The sequence below is a fragment of the Homarus americanus genome, unplaced genomic scaffold (assembly GCF_018991925.1).
Source record: "Homarus americanus isolate GMGI-L3 unplaced genomic scaffold, GMGI_Hamer_2.0 scaffold57980, whole genome shotgun sequence".
In the NCBI taxonomy this organism is placed as follows: Eukaryota; Metazoa; Arthropoda; class Malacostraca; order Decapoda; family Nephropidae; genus Homarus; species Homarus americanus.
In genome coordinates this window covers 3,373,484-3,389,680 of record NW_024716703.1, presented here as the reverse complement: position 1 = coordinate 3,389,680, position 16,197 = coordinate 3,373,484, and positions in this window count along the sequence as shown.

Genomic DNA, 16,197 nt, shown 5'->3' with positions numbered 1-16,197 from the left:
GGTGTGCCGCGTTGATATTATAACCCAATGAATTTACCCACGAACTAGCAAACCAAGACCTTACCTTAGTGTGTAATTTAGGATTAAAATATGTGTTTATACGGCATGAGTGACAATATACCGAAAAATTTTCTGGTGAGAACCGTAAGAAATAAAAGTAAAAATTAAAGATTGGAAACTGTAGGCCTACGCGGTGACGAGCGTCAGGGCACTGCCCTTAGTACCCTCCGTTCTACCGTCACCTCAGGTCAGTGTCCTATCGGGCTATATCCCGCCCTATAATTAAGGCTTATATAGAAGTTATTACAGTTGAAAGCTTTGCCTGATATATAAGTGTAATAGTAATGTGTTACGGGGTGTGATAACCGCCCGTCAGGCATTATTTCTCAGTACCCTCCGTTCTACCGTCACCTCAGGTCCCATGCGGTCGGAGTGCCTTGCTGCCCGGCAGCCATTATCCCTATGAGTGTCCCAACAGGTGGTGACTACTCCCAGCTATGCCAATCCACTGTGAACCTGTGGATTTCCAGCACCTCACTCTAAATGAGTAGTAACAAATAAGGAGACCGTGAGAAACACTGCAGTCGTCACTTGGAGCGACCTATAATACCAGGCGTAGAAATAGTACTGGTATGTCTCTGGGTGAAGCCCTCGTCTTTACCCACCGAGAGTGGTGTACGAATGAGGTGCCTGTTGTGTATACCTGAAAGTTACATGGAGTCCCATACTTGCAGGGGTGGAGTGTAACATGTGTGTTGAGATGGTGCTACTATGTATGATAACCGACGGTGCTATATTCCATACAGGTGGAGCAGTCTGATGTGCTAAGGGATAGTGTAAGAAGGAATGACCGAGGTAAGGTGGTCACAGATTGTTATGCAATAAGTATGTGGATGACACGCCATTAATGTAAGACGTCTGGTGCCCATCTGGGTAACCAACATTTTCGTTGTTCTTCTGAGGAAGACCAATTCATTTGTATGTTTTTTACCAGTATGCTTTATAAGGAATAAATTAATTAAGACATGTTATGTTTTCACCCTTCTTTCCCCTTATCGATCTGGTCAATGGAAAACCTAACCCAATGCCTAGTCCACTCTGCAAGCTACCTAACGAGCTACATGCTGTCCAGAGGGGGTCGGGTGGCAGCGACCCTTAGAAATTAAGATTAGAGTTAAGTATTCCCCCTTAGCATTAGTGACCCCCAGTCTGGCAGTATAAGAGGAGCTGAAGAGAAGGGGTGGTCAGGTCAAAAATGAGGGACCCACTAATAACTATCCTACATCTAGATCGAAAGTTTTCAAAGCATTTTTAACCTTGGGCCACTGACAAATAAATTTATGTAACATCAGTTTTGAACTAACCATCACTAAGGTTTGTTGATTATAATTCCTTAAGCAAACTAGCTTCAACCAGAGGTCTTTCTGTGACACAAGATGATTTGAATACTTCTAAGCTTTTTTCCCAAGCAATGGGATGATTATTATTCCGAACGAACAGGGCACTGCTTTCACTTGCTGTTCTGATACTGTACTGATGTTGTCTGATTCTGAGCTGCAATGTTTTTCCTGTTTGTCCTACATACCGTATATACTCGTCTATAACCCCCCTTCGTATATAGGTCGACCCCGATTTTATGACCAAGAAATCGTTAATTTATGATATTCCTCGTTTATAGGTCGACCCAAGATTTTGAGGGTACGGAAGGCTTTGGTTGAGAGGTAGCATTTTTAGGTCAAAATGGCTGAGTCAGTAGAACAGGGAAGTACCATAGTTGGAGACACATTAGAAGAGAGATTGGAACGGACTTTGCAGATCGTCGAGAGACAATGCTCAGAGCTAGAAATATTACAGAGACATGTTCAGGAACTAAAACGAGAACTCCAGCATGCAAAGAACCAAGACACTGATCTAGAGTATGGTGTAGGTAAGGACACAACCCCATCTGACCCACCGGCAGAAAGTGCCCACTCTGTACCACAATCAGGGAACGATACCACACACCCAGGTAGCCTTAGAGTTTATCCAGGGGTTCTTTCCAAACTAACGGACAGTGCCAAGAGGGATGATAGGGAAGCAGCCGTGTTCAACCTTAGTTATGTTAGAACGTTATCATTGGAAAAACTAACAGGGTCGGATTCTGAGAGCAATATTAGAACTTTTTGTAGACAGGTAGAGTGGTTACTTAAGCAGGGTGAACCATCGGGTAGAAGCGGCTCTAAGCAGAATGGAGAGTCCCGTAGAGCAGAGGGTTCTACAGGAATTGGATAGCAGGGGGATGTGGGAATGGAACACCCTTAAGCAAGCTTTGACAAAGTTCAACACAGGCCAGAATACCCTGAATAAGGCATGGGCAGATTTTTTTAGAGAAGAATATCATGTAGAGGACGATCCGGAAAGATGTGTGGAACGAATGAAGTATAAGCTGGTAGCCATAGAGAGGAAGTTTGAATCAATACAATGAAAAGATCAGATTATGAAAGATGTATTGTATGAGGGCTTGCCAGGGAAAATGCAGAGAGAGTTAAGAAGATACAACCGGTTAGGCATATCCTTAGACCCCTTTTTGAACGAGTTGACAAAGTGTAGAGAATGGTATTTGAGATCACAGGGCAGGGGACAGCATCATGTTAGACAGGCCCGCCAGGAACCAGTACCAGAGAATTATAGAGTTCAGGAAGACTATCATATGAACGAGACTGACGGAAGACAGGATCAGAACACGAAGTGGAAGGAAACTAACACTCACGGTTGGACAGGAAATGAATGGTGCGGATATTGTAAGAAGGATAACCATAGCCCGCATAATTGCCCCTCCAGACCCAGACCAGGTTCATGTTACGCGTGCATGAGGATGAACTGTAGGAGTTATTTTACCACTTGTCCAGGACGCCAAGCTAGGAATCCCCCTTCGAACCAAGGACCACGACAACCGTTCCTACACAGTGCTCCATGTATTAAGTTACCTGTGTGTGGACATACTTGTATAGCGTTGGTTGATACGGGTAGTGAAGCTACCATCATTAAAGACAGCTTGGTGAGTGCCTTGAAGGTGGGGCCCATTAGGCGTTATACCCAGAGATATGTAGCTATTAACGGGGAAGAGTTTAAGACCCAAGGCACTGTTGTCATCAGTGTACAGTTGTCCCGTAGGAAAAGAATCCGTCATCAAGCCGTAATAGTGGAAGATAGCATGTTAGATACTGATGTATTATTGGGAGCAGACATTTTAGGCAGATTTGGAGTTTGATGGCATCACGAAAAAAATCAGTTCAGTTGGGGGGGTCATAAAAAAGTTTTTTGGAAACCAAGTCATGGGGGAAAGTTGCAAACGGTTGTCAAAGTCAAACAACTCACGAATGCTTCGATCTTATCTTCTCCCAAGGAGCTAACTAACTTGCACGTTGATAGGAAGACTATAATAAATGGGCACAGTTCTCAAATTAGACCAGTTAAAGTGAAGGTAGGGTTAGGTCAGACCTTAAGTATCAGATTTACGCATCGGGGGTTGAAGCAACAACCGGATATGTGTGTGGTAGTCCAAGATGATTCCTGTGTTTATGTTCCTAAGAGTAAAGTTTCAGAGCAACCAGTTTGAGTCCTGGTGCTGTTTTAGGTGAATATGAAGTAGTTAAGGATGATGAATTCTGTTACTTTGATGATGAAGGGCATAATCTCGGAACTATCTCACACATTTATGAAGAGTTAGGTAAGGTAGGCCGGTCTGTAGAAATACCCCATCACCTGGCCATACAAAGAGAAAATGATAAGAGGCCTAACAAAATCCCCTTAAGACTGACTCATGATGTGAACTTCCCAACTCAATGCATACTTTGTAGTGGTATGGAAAATTCCCCAGTCCAGAAAATTAGATGAGCTCAAGAAGTATTAAATTCTATGGTACCAGACTGTGATGAAGTGAAGCGTGGAGAAACTAGACAGGACACATTGAAGGAGTTAATTAGGACCCAGCAATGGCCACACTTAGATAGGGACATGCGGACACAGTTGCAACAGGTGGTAATGAATCATGATGCGTTGTTTGTCTTAGGTCCAAATGAACTAGGAACACTTAAGGGTTGGCCCACTAACATCCCATTGGTCAATGAACAACCTGTAAGAGGACCTCAATATAGGTATCCCGAGAAAGCCAAGGGTACTATGAAAGAAATGATGAGACATGAGAGATAGGGACATCATTGAACCATCAACCGCTGTCTGGCTATCACCTATCGTGTTAGTAACTAAACCTAATGGATCGAAACGTATGTGCCTCGATTTCCGAGCCGTCAACAAACACTTGAAAGTAGATATACAACCCTTGCCAAGATTGGATGAATTAGTTGAGAAGGCTGCCGGAAATAAATATTATGCCACCTTAGATTTGAAAGATGCTTACTATCAGGTAATTCTTGACCCTCACAGTAGAGATATGACCACCTTCAGTGATGGATATAATTTATGGCGGTTCAAACGCCTCCCTTTTGGTTTGTCAGCCAGCCCAGCCGTTTTTATTAGGGAAGTAAACAGGGTCTTAGCTCCTTTAGCAGAAGAAGATTGGGTCAGGAACTATCTAGATGATGTCATAGTGTGGGCTAATGATTTCAATACCATCATGGGCAGATTGGCTAAAGTATTTGACAGGTTTGTAAATATGGGAATCAAATTACATCTATCAAAATGTCAGTTTGGTCAATGACAAGTAAAATTCTTGGGACATATTGTTTCAGAGAAAGGCATTTAGTCGGATCCTGAGAATGTAAAAGCAGTAACAGAGTGTAAACCACCCACTAATGTCAAACAAGTCCGACAATTTTTAGGGGTGTGCGGGTTTTATCGTAAGCATGTTTCAAATTTTGCTATGATTGCATATCCTATCACAGAACTCACTAAGAAACAAACTGCCTTTGCTTGGACAGATGAATGCCAGACAGCTTTTGAAACGTTAAAGCGGACATTAGCTTCCTTTCCAGTACTGGTAAAAGTAGACATGGATAAACCCTTTGAGCTACACAGTGATGCTAGAAATTTTTGTGTAGGAGCATCACTGAATCAATTACAGGATGACGGTTCTTTGCGTCCTGTTGGGTATTTCTCTCGGAAACTAAAGCCCGTGGAAACACGGTATTCCACCACTGACCAAGAAGCATTAGGAATAGTGTTAGCCTGTAGATTTTTTCATCATTTTTTGTGGGGCTCCCAATTCACCATCAAAACTGATCACCAGCCGTTAACGTCTGTTTTTAACAAGAAAACTAAAAGTCAAAGAATGAATAGACGGATGTTGGAAATGAGGGATTACATCTATAAGATTAGAGTTAAGTATTCCCCCTTAGCATTAGTGACCCCCAGTCTGTCAGTATACCGGGATGTGGTGCTATGATGTACAGGGCCCGTGCAAGATGATTTGGCGCCCTAGGCAAGCCTTGATGTGCGCCCCCTTGAAAGTTTTGATAAGCTAATGTAGGTACAGTAACCCATTACTACATTGTTTTCATCTTGTGGCTTTATTACATCACCCATGCAAATCACCAATTATTGTTATCACATTAAGTCAATAAATCCTTGACGTAAACTTCAGAGGTCAGGTAACCTTGCCTCATCCCGACAAAGACAGGGAAGGGGCGGCTCAGCCGCCCTGGCAGTAAGTGGCAGTAAGGGAGGGGAGGGGATGGTGGGGTTGGGAGAAGGGTTCCTCAGATGTCAGCCTTCAGGTCACTGCTCGACAGTTCTCCAGGCCGCCAAAGATAAGGACCCGGGTTAGTCCCTCCGGGGGGTTAACGAATAATATTAAAAAAGAAAACACAGTCGGCTACCGTCTACCTACCCTCGCCTCCCTCCGACCACCCCCCCCCTTCTAACATCCTGCTCCGACCCTCCACGGCTCCATCACAGTGTCCACCACAGTTTTCCCTTCATTTTTAATTTTATCCAAGTTTGCCCTGAATTTGTGGCGCCCCCAGATGTTGGCGCCCTAGGCGATCGCCTAGTTCGCCTAGTGGGTAGCGCCGGCCCTGATGATGTAACATTTGGTGCTATGATGTAACATGTGGTGCGGTAATGTAACATGTGATGCTATACTCTAATAGGTGGTGCAGGCGGATGTGTGAGGTGTTATGGTAAGAAGGAATGGCCGAGGTAAGGAAGTCATTAATTGTTATGGAGAATGAAGATGGTAAGAGTAATTATTTGATGTAAGACGTGTATTGATGTGAAGTGTAATGAAAATAATAGTTGTTCTTCTGATGAAGGCCAGCTCTTTTTGTATTGTGACGGGATACAATATGATTTGGTCAATGAAAATCCCAACCCAATGCCTAGCTAACTCTGCCCGCTACCTAACGAGTTACATACTGTCAAGGCGCTAGGGCATCCCCTTAGAATTAGTGACCCCAGAATCTGGCAGTATAGTACATCAACCCAATATAGTTGGAGATGTAGAACTGTTGTACAAGAACAGGAGAAACGACCCGGAGGAATGTGAGTTCAGTATAGACGGATACGACTCATTTACGAACCTTTCACAAGCAACTTGCAAGAGGGGTGTGGTTATCTGTGCTAGGTAAGATCTTAGAGCTTGTCAGGTCAGGGTACAGGATGTTTTTGAAGAATCCAAGTGGTGTCAAATTAAATTAAAGGAGAGACTTATTGTCGGGTGTATCTACAGATCCACAAACTGTAGCTTATTAAACCAAAGGAACTTAAGAGCCTTAATAGACAATGCAACGGTGCTCAACCCTAGCCACCTTGTCATGAGGGATTTTAACTATAGCGACATCGACTAGAGAAATGAGACCATGTCAAATGACTTAAATAACCCTGCTACACTTTCTTTAGAAACAGAGATAATTTTCTGTCCCAACATTGTCATGGTCACATTGACTGCTAGTCTGTTTTAACTCTGTTGATTCTTATTATACTTCATGACCGCAAAACATGAATGGGTAGCTGGTTAGCTATCCCTAAGAAGAAATGCGTTTTTCCCTCTCGATGTTTTACAACTAGGATCCCTCTCTAAGTCCCGTCTATGTGAAGACAGTTGTCAATACGTTTTTATTTCACTTTCTACTGGCAAGCTCAATCGTGGATTAGTTTATGTAAATCAACTTTAGTAATTCGCCAGACCTTTGTCAACTGAGGGTCATCTTTGAATGTGTGACAGTTGGTTTGTTTGGAATTTCTGTCATTGCCTGAGATAGCCACATCTGGCAACTCACGAGTATATAAACCTTGAAGGAGAAAGCGTCCCGTGATGCACTCTCCTCCAACTTTGTTCCCAGGTATGTAGCGTGTGTTCCCCTGCCGATATAGCCATTCAGTTTGATTAAGTCAATGTAGTGAATTATCAGTTTTCATGTTGTAATAGTGGAATTGTCATTCACCCAGTGTAAGAAGTAATATAAAGTAAATGTCGTCTGACGTTGCTGGACGAGAGATGTTGTTTGTGTTTGAGTCTATGCTTTGCCCATGACGCTTCCTCTCCCGTTGTTCCTAAGGTACAGTGGGTGGCTTTTTGAACACCCCACCGACTGCCCCGGAGTCGGTGGCTACCTATCAGTTAGCGGTAGTGGCCGATGTCGGTGATTCGACATGATTAACTGGCTCCAAGTTTGCCTCATGGGCCTTAGACCCCAGACTCGCCATGTGTCTGGCTTCCATCAATCACAACAACGGTCGTCAGTTGTTGAGTGTTCTACCCTGGAACGCTCCTGGAAGTTATATGGTCCACAGTGTGTGTTGTATTTGATTGGGGATAATTCTGGAATATAATTATCCCATGTTGGATAGTGAACCCATGTATAAGTTGGTTTCAGTATTAACGTGTTGTGTTGTCATGGTCACTTTGACTGCGAGTCTGTTTTAGAACCTGATTCTTAATATACTCCACGACTGCAAAACATGATAATGGATAGCTGGTTAGCAATTCCTAAGAAGACGCGTTTTCCCCATCGACGCTTATACTCATGATCCCTCCCAGTAAGTCCCCCTTTCGAACACAGTTGTCAATGCGTTTTATTTCCACTTTTTCCTGGCAAGCTCAATCTTGGATTAGTCTGTGTAAATCAACTCAAGTAATTCACCAGACCCTTGTCAACTGAGGGTCATCCTTGAATGAGTGACAGTTGGTTTGTTTGTGATTTCTGTCATTGCGTGAGTAGCGATCACTGGCAACTCAGGGGTATATGAACCACTGCTGAGTAGAGAGTCGTCCTCTGTGACGCGTCCTCTCCAACTTGTCAACAGGTACAGGGGAAGGCTTAATTGAACACCCACGGGCCACTCGGAGCCGATGGATAATCAGCAGTGATATGAGCGATGATGCTGGTTAGACATGATTAATCTGTTCACTGCCTCGTGGAGCTAGACCCCAGACTCGCCATGTGTCTGGCTTCCCAGTGTCCTACCCTAGGACGCATTCCTGGCATCTACGGCCCACAGTGTTTGATGTATATATGTTTGGGGATAATTAATTGGAAATAATTATCCCATGTTGGGTAGTTGGACCCCATGTATGAGTTGGTTTCAGTAATAACATGTTGAGTACCGAAGGGACCATATGTAAGTTGGTCATGTATGCACTGAAATGTATCACCAGTAACGTGGGTGAAGTAAGTAACCACTGGGATTGGCAGTTGAGAGAAGGCAGGAGTTGTCATGTAACTATGTACTGTAATGTAACACCAGTAAGGTTGTGTGTAGTAAGAGTATAGGATCTGAGTAAGTGCAGTTGAGTAAGCCGAGGAGTTGCACCTTGGAGTGGTATGTTAATAATATCTTTTCCCTTTGTGTTTCATATTAATAAACCTGTTCTTTGAGTATTTTAGGAGTGTTTATTTTTTCCCCACAGTTTTTCACCTTTATTTCCGTCCAAGTGACTTGATATCAGAATTACTATACCCAAGTGCCGGCCCTCGCCATGCAACCAAAAGGAACTGAGGTTATGCGGTAACAAGTGAACGTAAGTAAGTAAAATAAGGGTGGGCAGTGTGAGTAGGAATCGCCGCCTTTACAGTGTGTTGTGAGTGCATCTCATATGTACTAACAACAGTGTGAAGGTATCAGATGTAAGTTTGTCTGGTAATGTACTGTAATGTCATGTACCACCAGAAGGTGTGAGAAGTAAAGTATCTGACTGGAGTTGTAATATGAGTAAAGCCACGGAGTTGATCCTGGTAACTGTATGTAATGTAACACCAGTAACGTTGTGTGTAGTATTGGTATAGTATCTGAGTAATTTGCAGTTGAGTAAAGCCGAGGAGTTGCACCTTGGAGTTGTATGTTAATGATATATTTTTCCCGACTTTGATTTCTTATTAATAAACCTTTCCTTAGAGTATATTAGGGGTATTCATTTTCCCGCAGTAGTTCACCTTTACTTCCGTCCAAGTGACTTGATATCAGAATTACAATACCTACGTGCCCTGACCCTCGCCATGCTACGAAAAGAACTGAGGTTATGTAGTAACCATTGAACTGAAGTAAGTAGAAAGAACAATTGAAGGAACTAAGACAAGAGAAGTATGAGTAAGACAAGGGGGGGCAGCTTGAGTTGAGAGAAATACCCCCCCCCTCCCTTACAACATGTTAAAGACCAGACTCATTACAGAGGGGATCAGACACCGAAGCCACTGGACCTCATCATAACAAACGAGAAGGGTATGGTGGCCAAGCTGGAACACCTAGCCCACGTTGGCACCAGCCACCATATAACGTTGTCCTTCAGATTTAACTGTTACTTGGTTCATGACAAAATCAGGCCAAGGTTCAAATATTACAATGCAAATTACAACAGGATTAGTGAGGAGATGACGGGTATCCACTGGCGTGACTCACTAAGGTGTAAGAACGCAGACACTCGCTGAATATCATAGCCAGTAAAGTGAACCATACGATCTATAAATATATACCCAAGACCAAACCTAGTGCCTCCAGGAATACAAGGAGACCGCTACACATAACCATATGGCAGTCGACAAAGTGTTGGTGGTACAGTGGTAACACACATAACTCTGTCCAATATGTCAAGGGTTCGAGTCTCAGCCCGGACACATGTAAGAAAAATGTTATCCAGCGTGACCCTACCAAACATCACAGGTTTACTGGTTTCTCCTTTCCTAACACTGGATAGAGCATCCGAATGGTTAGTAAGCATAAAAAGATTTATTGAGCAGCGCAACAAGGCATACTACACCAACAACCGCCTGTACAAACGTCTACATAACCAGGTCATCAGGGAAATCAAGTCGGCCAAGAAGACTTATTATCCCAGGAAAGTGCACGGCCTCAAGGAAGTCGGCATCGGTCAGTGGTACTCCAAGGTAAAAGATCTCTGTGGTCTCAACCGTCAGTCTCCCACACTTCCTTTCATCTCACATTTACCTAGTGAGGAGGCAGCTGAGACAAATAATAACCATTTTGCTACCATATGTCATACCTTACCCAGTCTTGACCTCACTCTCCTCCCAGCTTACTTTCCTTCCCTCCCAGTGTTCAACCATATGAAATCGCCAAAAAAACTCCTGAAATTTAAATCCGAACGCTCCACGACCCAATTGACCTCCCATTCAAAATATACAAGGAGTTTGCAGTCGAACTTGCCACCCCCCTCTGTTCTATTATTAATGCATCCCTCAGACAAAGCAAATGCACTAATGAATGGAAAACCGCATTTGTCACCCCCATCCCCAAGGTCACCACCCAACAGTCCCCTAACGACCTCAGGCCAGTTGCCATTACCCCCATACCCAGACTACTTTGTGAGGACTTTGTTTTTGAGTGGGCTTTTGCCAGAATCTATCAGTCAAGTGATCCACAGCATTTTGGCAATATGAGGACCTCCTCTACATCACACTGCTTGGTGAGCTTTTTGGATTTTCTGCACAAAAACTTGCAGAAACGTAAGACATCACTGGCCGTTGCCCTTGTTGACTTCAGAAAGGCCTTTGACCTTGTTGATCACTGCACTGTTATCAACAAGGATATTGCACTAGGGCTGCCCACCAACCTGGTCTCATGGCTCACTGATTTCTTGAATGGACGTCACCAGGCAGTGAAGTATCAGGGCTCGGTCTCCACATTCCAATACCTCACCTGCGGTGTTCCCCAGGGGACCAAGATGGGACCACTGTGCTTCCTCATCCTGATCAACGACGCTCTATCGGAAACTCCTCACAGGTGGAAGTACGTGAATGACTACACTGTGGGGGTTTCAGTGGACAACACCGCACCAGACTACTCATCGCTACAAGGCACCCTGGACAGGCTACAGGCATGGACTACGGAGAACAAGGTCACCATCAACCAAACCAAAACCGTAGTCATGCACATCAATACCGCCACCACTCCAAAGCAAGCCCCAGCAGTCACAGTGGGTGCCCATCCTCTCCAGCTGGTGCAGTCTGCCAAACTCCTGGGTGTAACTATAGACAACAAACTTGACCGGAAGGCCCATGTACATAACACAGTCAAGGCACCCTCATACCATCTCTACATGCTACAACAACTTAGGTCACTTGGGACACCCACGCCAGAGCTGAGGACCATCTACAATGCCTTTATTCTCCCCAAACTAACGTATGCGTCACCAGCCTGGTCGTCTTCCCTCAACTCCACCCAACAACGTCAGCTAGAGAAGGTACAGAAAAGGGCCTGCAGAATCATGCTCGGCGCAGAATACTCCGGCTACACCAACGCTCTCTCTACCCTGGAAATGCCATCCCTCAGTGACCTCCACCACCAAGCACTGGAAAGGTTTGGCAGCCAACTAATGCACCACCCTCGTCATCGCCACCTCCTGCCACCGGCAGCCCCCCACCCACCTCGCGCAGTCCTCCACTACAACAAAATTCAGCCCATAAGAGCCCGCACCGATAGATATAAGAATAGCACCATCCCATCTATTGTTAAAATAATATACAACTCCTGATTTATGTACAGCCCTGTAAACGTATTCAATGCATATTATATCATTATGTCTAAATCAAATGTAAGTCTGTGTATTTTCAGCCACCGGCTGCAACTCTATTAATAAACCGTTTATTATTATTATTATTATTATTATTATTATTATTATTATAATTATTAAACTGATAAGTGGCAAAAATTATAAAATAAAGACAAAAAGAAAAAATCCCAGAAATCCGAGACATGGGTTGGGACAAAAAATCCATGACAAAACCCCAACGGACAAAACCCCAACCCATTATATGAAAAGTGGACAAAACCCCAACGGAAAAAACCTGACCTAACCCAACCTAACTTAACCTAACCTAAGTGGAATGCCATCATATATATAATGTGCTGTCAATGTGTACAAGTCATGTGACTTTCTTTCCGTCCACCATTTTCATAAGTGGAGCATATATTGTAAGTGTCAATTCCCTACAAATGTAAAAGGGTTTTGTGGATTGTGGAGTGTGAAAAATAAACGTATATATAATGTGCTTGCAAAAATTTTTTTTTTATTTTATATTTTATATATGAGACTGGGGTTCTGTCCACTTTTCATATAATGGGTTGGGGTTTTGTCCATTGGGGTTTTTCCACTGGGGTTATGTGGATTGGGGTTTTGTCCGTGGGGGTTTTGTCAGTATACCAGGACAAATGAGCAGGACAGGAGGATGCAAGCGAGGTCAAGTCAAATCCAAAGACGTTTTACCGCTACGCAAAGTCGAAATTAGAAACACGAGTAGGAGTATCAGACCCGAGGCTTGAAGATGGTAGTTACGCAGATTTTGACCGGGACAAAGCGGAGGCGTTGAACAGTTTCATTTCCTCGGTGTTCACATGATAGGATGTGACACGGTGCTGCTATATGGTCGAAATATTGACAAAGTCCCAGGTTGTTTATCTGACTGTCTGCCTCATTTACACACGATTGCAGGGTTACTATTGTTTCTCTTACTATTGACAACACAACATACATGCGTACATCGTTTCTCACTTTTGATCTTTTTTTTATTAATTTTTGTATTTTTTATGGTTCTTTATTATTATTATTATTATTATTATTATTATTATTATTATTATTATTATTATTATTATTATTATTATTTATTTTTTAATTTTGTATTTTTATTATAAATTTTATTTACTATGAATTATTATTATTATATTATTATTATTATTATTACTATTACAGTTTCGCCCCCCAGGCCCCGATGTGGGTCACTGGGTCAGTGACCTGTGCATGGGTGGGCTAAACCCCGGAAAAAAAAATGCGTCGTAACGACAGTGCTTATGTTTACTTTCCTAAGTCACTGTACTGATCCCTCATAAAGTCTCTCGGCACAGCCTAACACTCACTATTTGGCCAAACAGTACGTATATCAGGTGAACTTATCTTTGAGACTGGAGTAGAGAGCTTGGGATGTATGATGAAAATATGTGGAGACGTAACACAAGCCTGGGTACTAATTCCTGTGGGCACTAAGGTTGCTGTGATACTGACGTAACTGAACCTCGCCACCGCCGTCTATCCCTGTCCAGAGGTTGAGAAGTTTCGAATCGGATTCAGATTCGTAGACGCTAGTTTCGAAACAGGGAAGACAAGGTTTGTTTACATAGTTATAATGTTTACCCTGTTGACAGTTAATTTAAAGGGTACCTAGAAGTTGGTAATTAAAGTAATATAAAGAGTATGCGAATCTTCTCCTTAAAGTAGGAGTGGCATTTTAATTTGTATTAATAGTATGTTCAGCAATATGATTATATAGTACTTATACCTAACAATATTACATACCCACCGCCGAACTGTCAGCAGTAATTCCGACAGGGGTGTTAAGGGGATTATATTTTACAGGCAAAAACTTTTTGGTCCATGGGTCAAGCATCCACACTGCATGCAGCTCGTGGTTCAAACGTTCAAATACCATTCTGGCATGAGTATGCTTTTGCAATATAATGAACAGATAATGGATTATCAGACAAATGTGATTAAACTTCACAAGTTCATGACCGTTGCTTGAAATACTTGTATTTGTACTGTAGTCTCATCATAATTACCACATCGAAATTATTCTATTCTGTAAATTCTCTGAAATGATTCAACTATCAGCAACCCAGAGTAGGAGTTAGGTGGCGGAGGCAGTGGGGGTGGAGGAGTCGAGGGTTCTCTTCAGTACACACCATACAAGAAACTTTATTATTTAATACCTTTAAGCAATAGCCTTATCTCTTTGCACTATAAATTGCACATTTATATTAATAATAATGTCTTTTTTCACTGTAACCTTACTGTTTGACACAACTGAATTATTTTTGTTCACATCAAGTTTGTATTACAATAAATATGTGGTGTCCACTTTCTGACTGAGCTGATTGTTATTTAATCCCCCGCAGACAATTTTATTCAGCTGGGGAAGTTCCATCTCGTAGTCAAGAGGTTAAAGAAAATTTCGCTGATTCTATAAGCCATACAGTAGATTCAAACATATCCAAAAAGAACACCTTACTTAGAACATGAATTCACCCCATTGTAATTATAGTATTTTCATCAGCTGAGGGAACTCTGTCAGTATTGTTAAAGCGTTATCTTACATTGTAATCTCACCCAAGAGATATACATTTTCCCTCCTCACCCCCAGTATCCCATCTCCACCCCACTAGCGAATGCTTTGAATTTACTCTTCAGAGTTCGGGGCTCACACCCCAGGGAGAGAGAATTGACAATGCTAAGTGGTAATTGCAAAAGTGGAGCCAACTGTAACATGATCGACACCTGATGTCACTATAAGCAACTAGTGTCATTATGAAGAGTAACATCACTTGGGGTCATGCTGAGCTCTTTTCGTCAGGATGAGTACTTATTACTCGCTTGGTGTGGAAAATGGCTATAAAATATTGCTGATGAATAAGCACTTGTGAGTTACTATTGTTGTATCTTTAAATCTTTTGGACTAATTATGACCATCTATGAGTCATTTAGCATCATTATGAACACCTGTGGAATGCCTGGCGTCATATCAACACTTATGGGATTCTGGAGTCATAATGAGCATTTGTGGGATTGGATTTTAATCCAATCCCACAAATGCTCATTAAGTAGCCTTACTATCCACAATGGATGTCATTTGTAGACACCAGTCACCGTAACGAATACGAGTGAGAGACTTAGCAGTAATGATACTGTATAAATTGTCTACATCAGGAGCATTTATCAGAGTGTGAGAAAGGCCAAGGGAGGTTCAACTTCCAGTGTCTAGGATGGGTTGCACCTTTCATAAGCTTGACTTCCTCAGTGGTACATGGTAAATGGTTTCATGGCAGATTTAGTGTCACAGGAAACTGATATTCGAGCACAGTAGTAACAGTATAAAGTTACACCTTACACTTAAATGGAGGTCACTTTAATGTTACATTTCCTTGCAGGGTTCATTATGGAAGTCTGAAACCTCAATTTTTGGTTGCCTGTGTCCGTCACTCCACACTGTGCTCCGTGACCTATACATTGTTTATATACAGTACTGCATAGTGTACAGTTGTGGAAATGTGTTCCTACACCCCCTGTAGCAACTCGTGTCTCCACATGGCAACGTCGAAGTAGTAGCATAACTATTTATGAATAAATGGATATAATTGCTGGAGTAGGTTTGTTATAGGTCATATAGGTTGGCCGTTTGGAGACACGGGTTACCACAGGGGGTGTAGGAACACATTTCCACAACTGTACCAAACATTACCTGTGATCTACTCTCCAGCCCTCACCCTGTTGGTGGCATGTACCACGGCTTGTTCCCAAGGGTGTAGATATACTGCGTAACAATTATTACCTGCGTTATTGATAATGTAAACTTTTTGTAGATTTCACAACAGGTGATTCATGCGATGACAAACCTATGTATTTTGTTTATTCACTCATTTTATTTTGTTTATCATTTCTATCACTTATCAGTTTACTAGTCGTTCTGTTCTTTGTTAAGATCTTCACTGTCCAGTGTTAGTACAGGAGGAAAACCTTAGTACCTGGAACAAACCTGCGATGTTTATTAAAGTCACACTGGAAAACACCCTTCCCACATTTGACCCAGGTCGGGGATTAAATCCAGGGCACAGTATTGAAAGGTTGTGTTTGGGGGAAATATTAAAATGTCTGTAACTGTTGATTTTATTGTATATTTTTTATTGGTATATAAAAAAAAATTATTTATGAATTATCTTAACAGTAGGTACAAAATAATTATACTGTAGAACATTAAA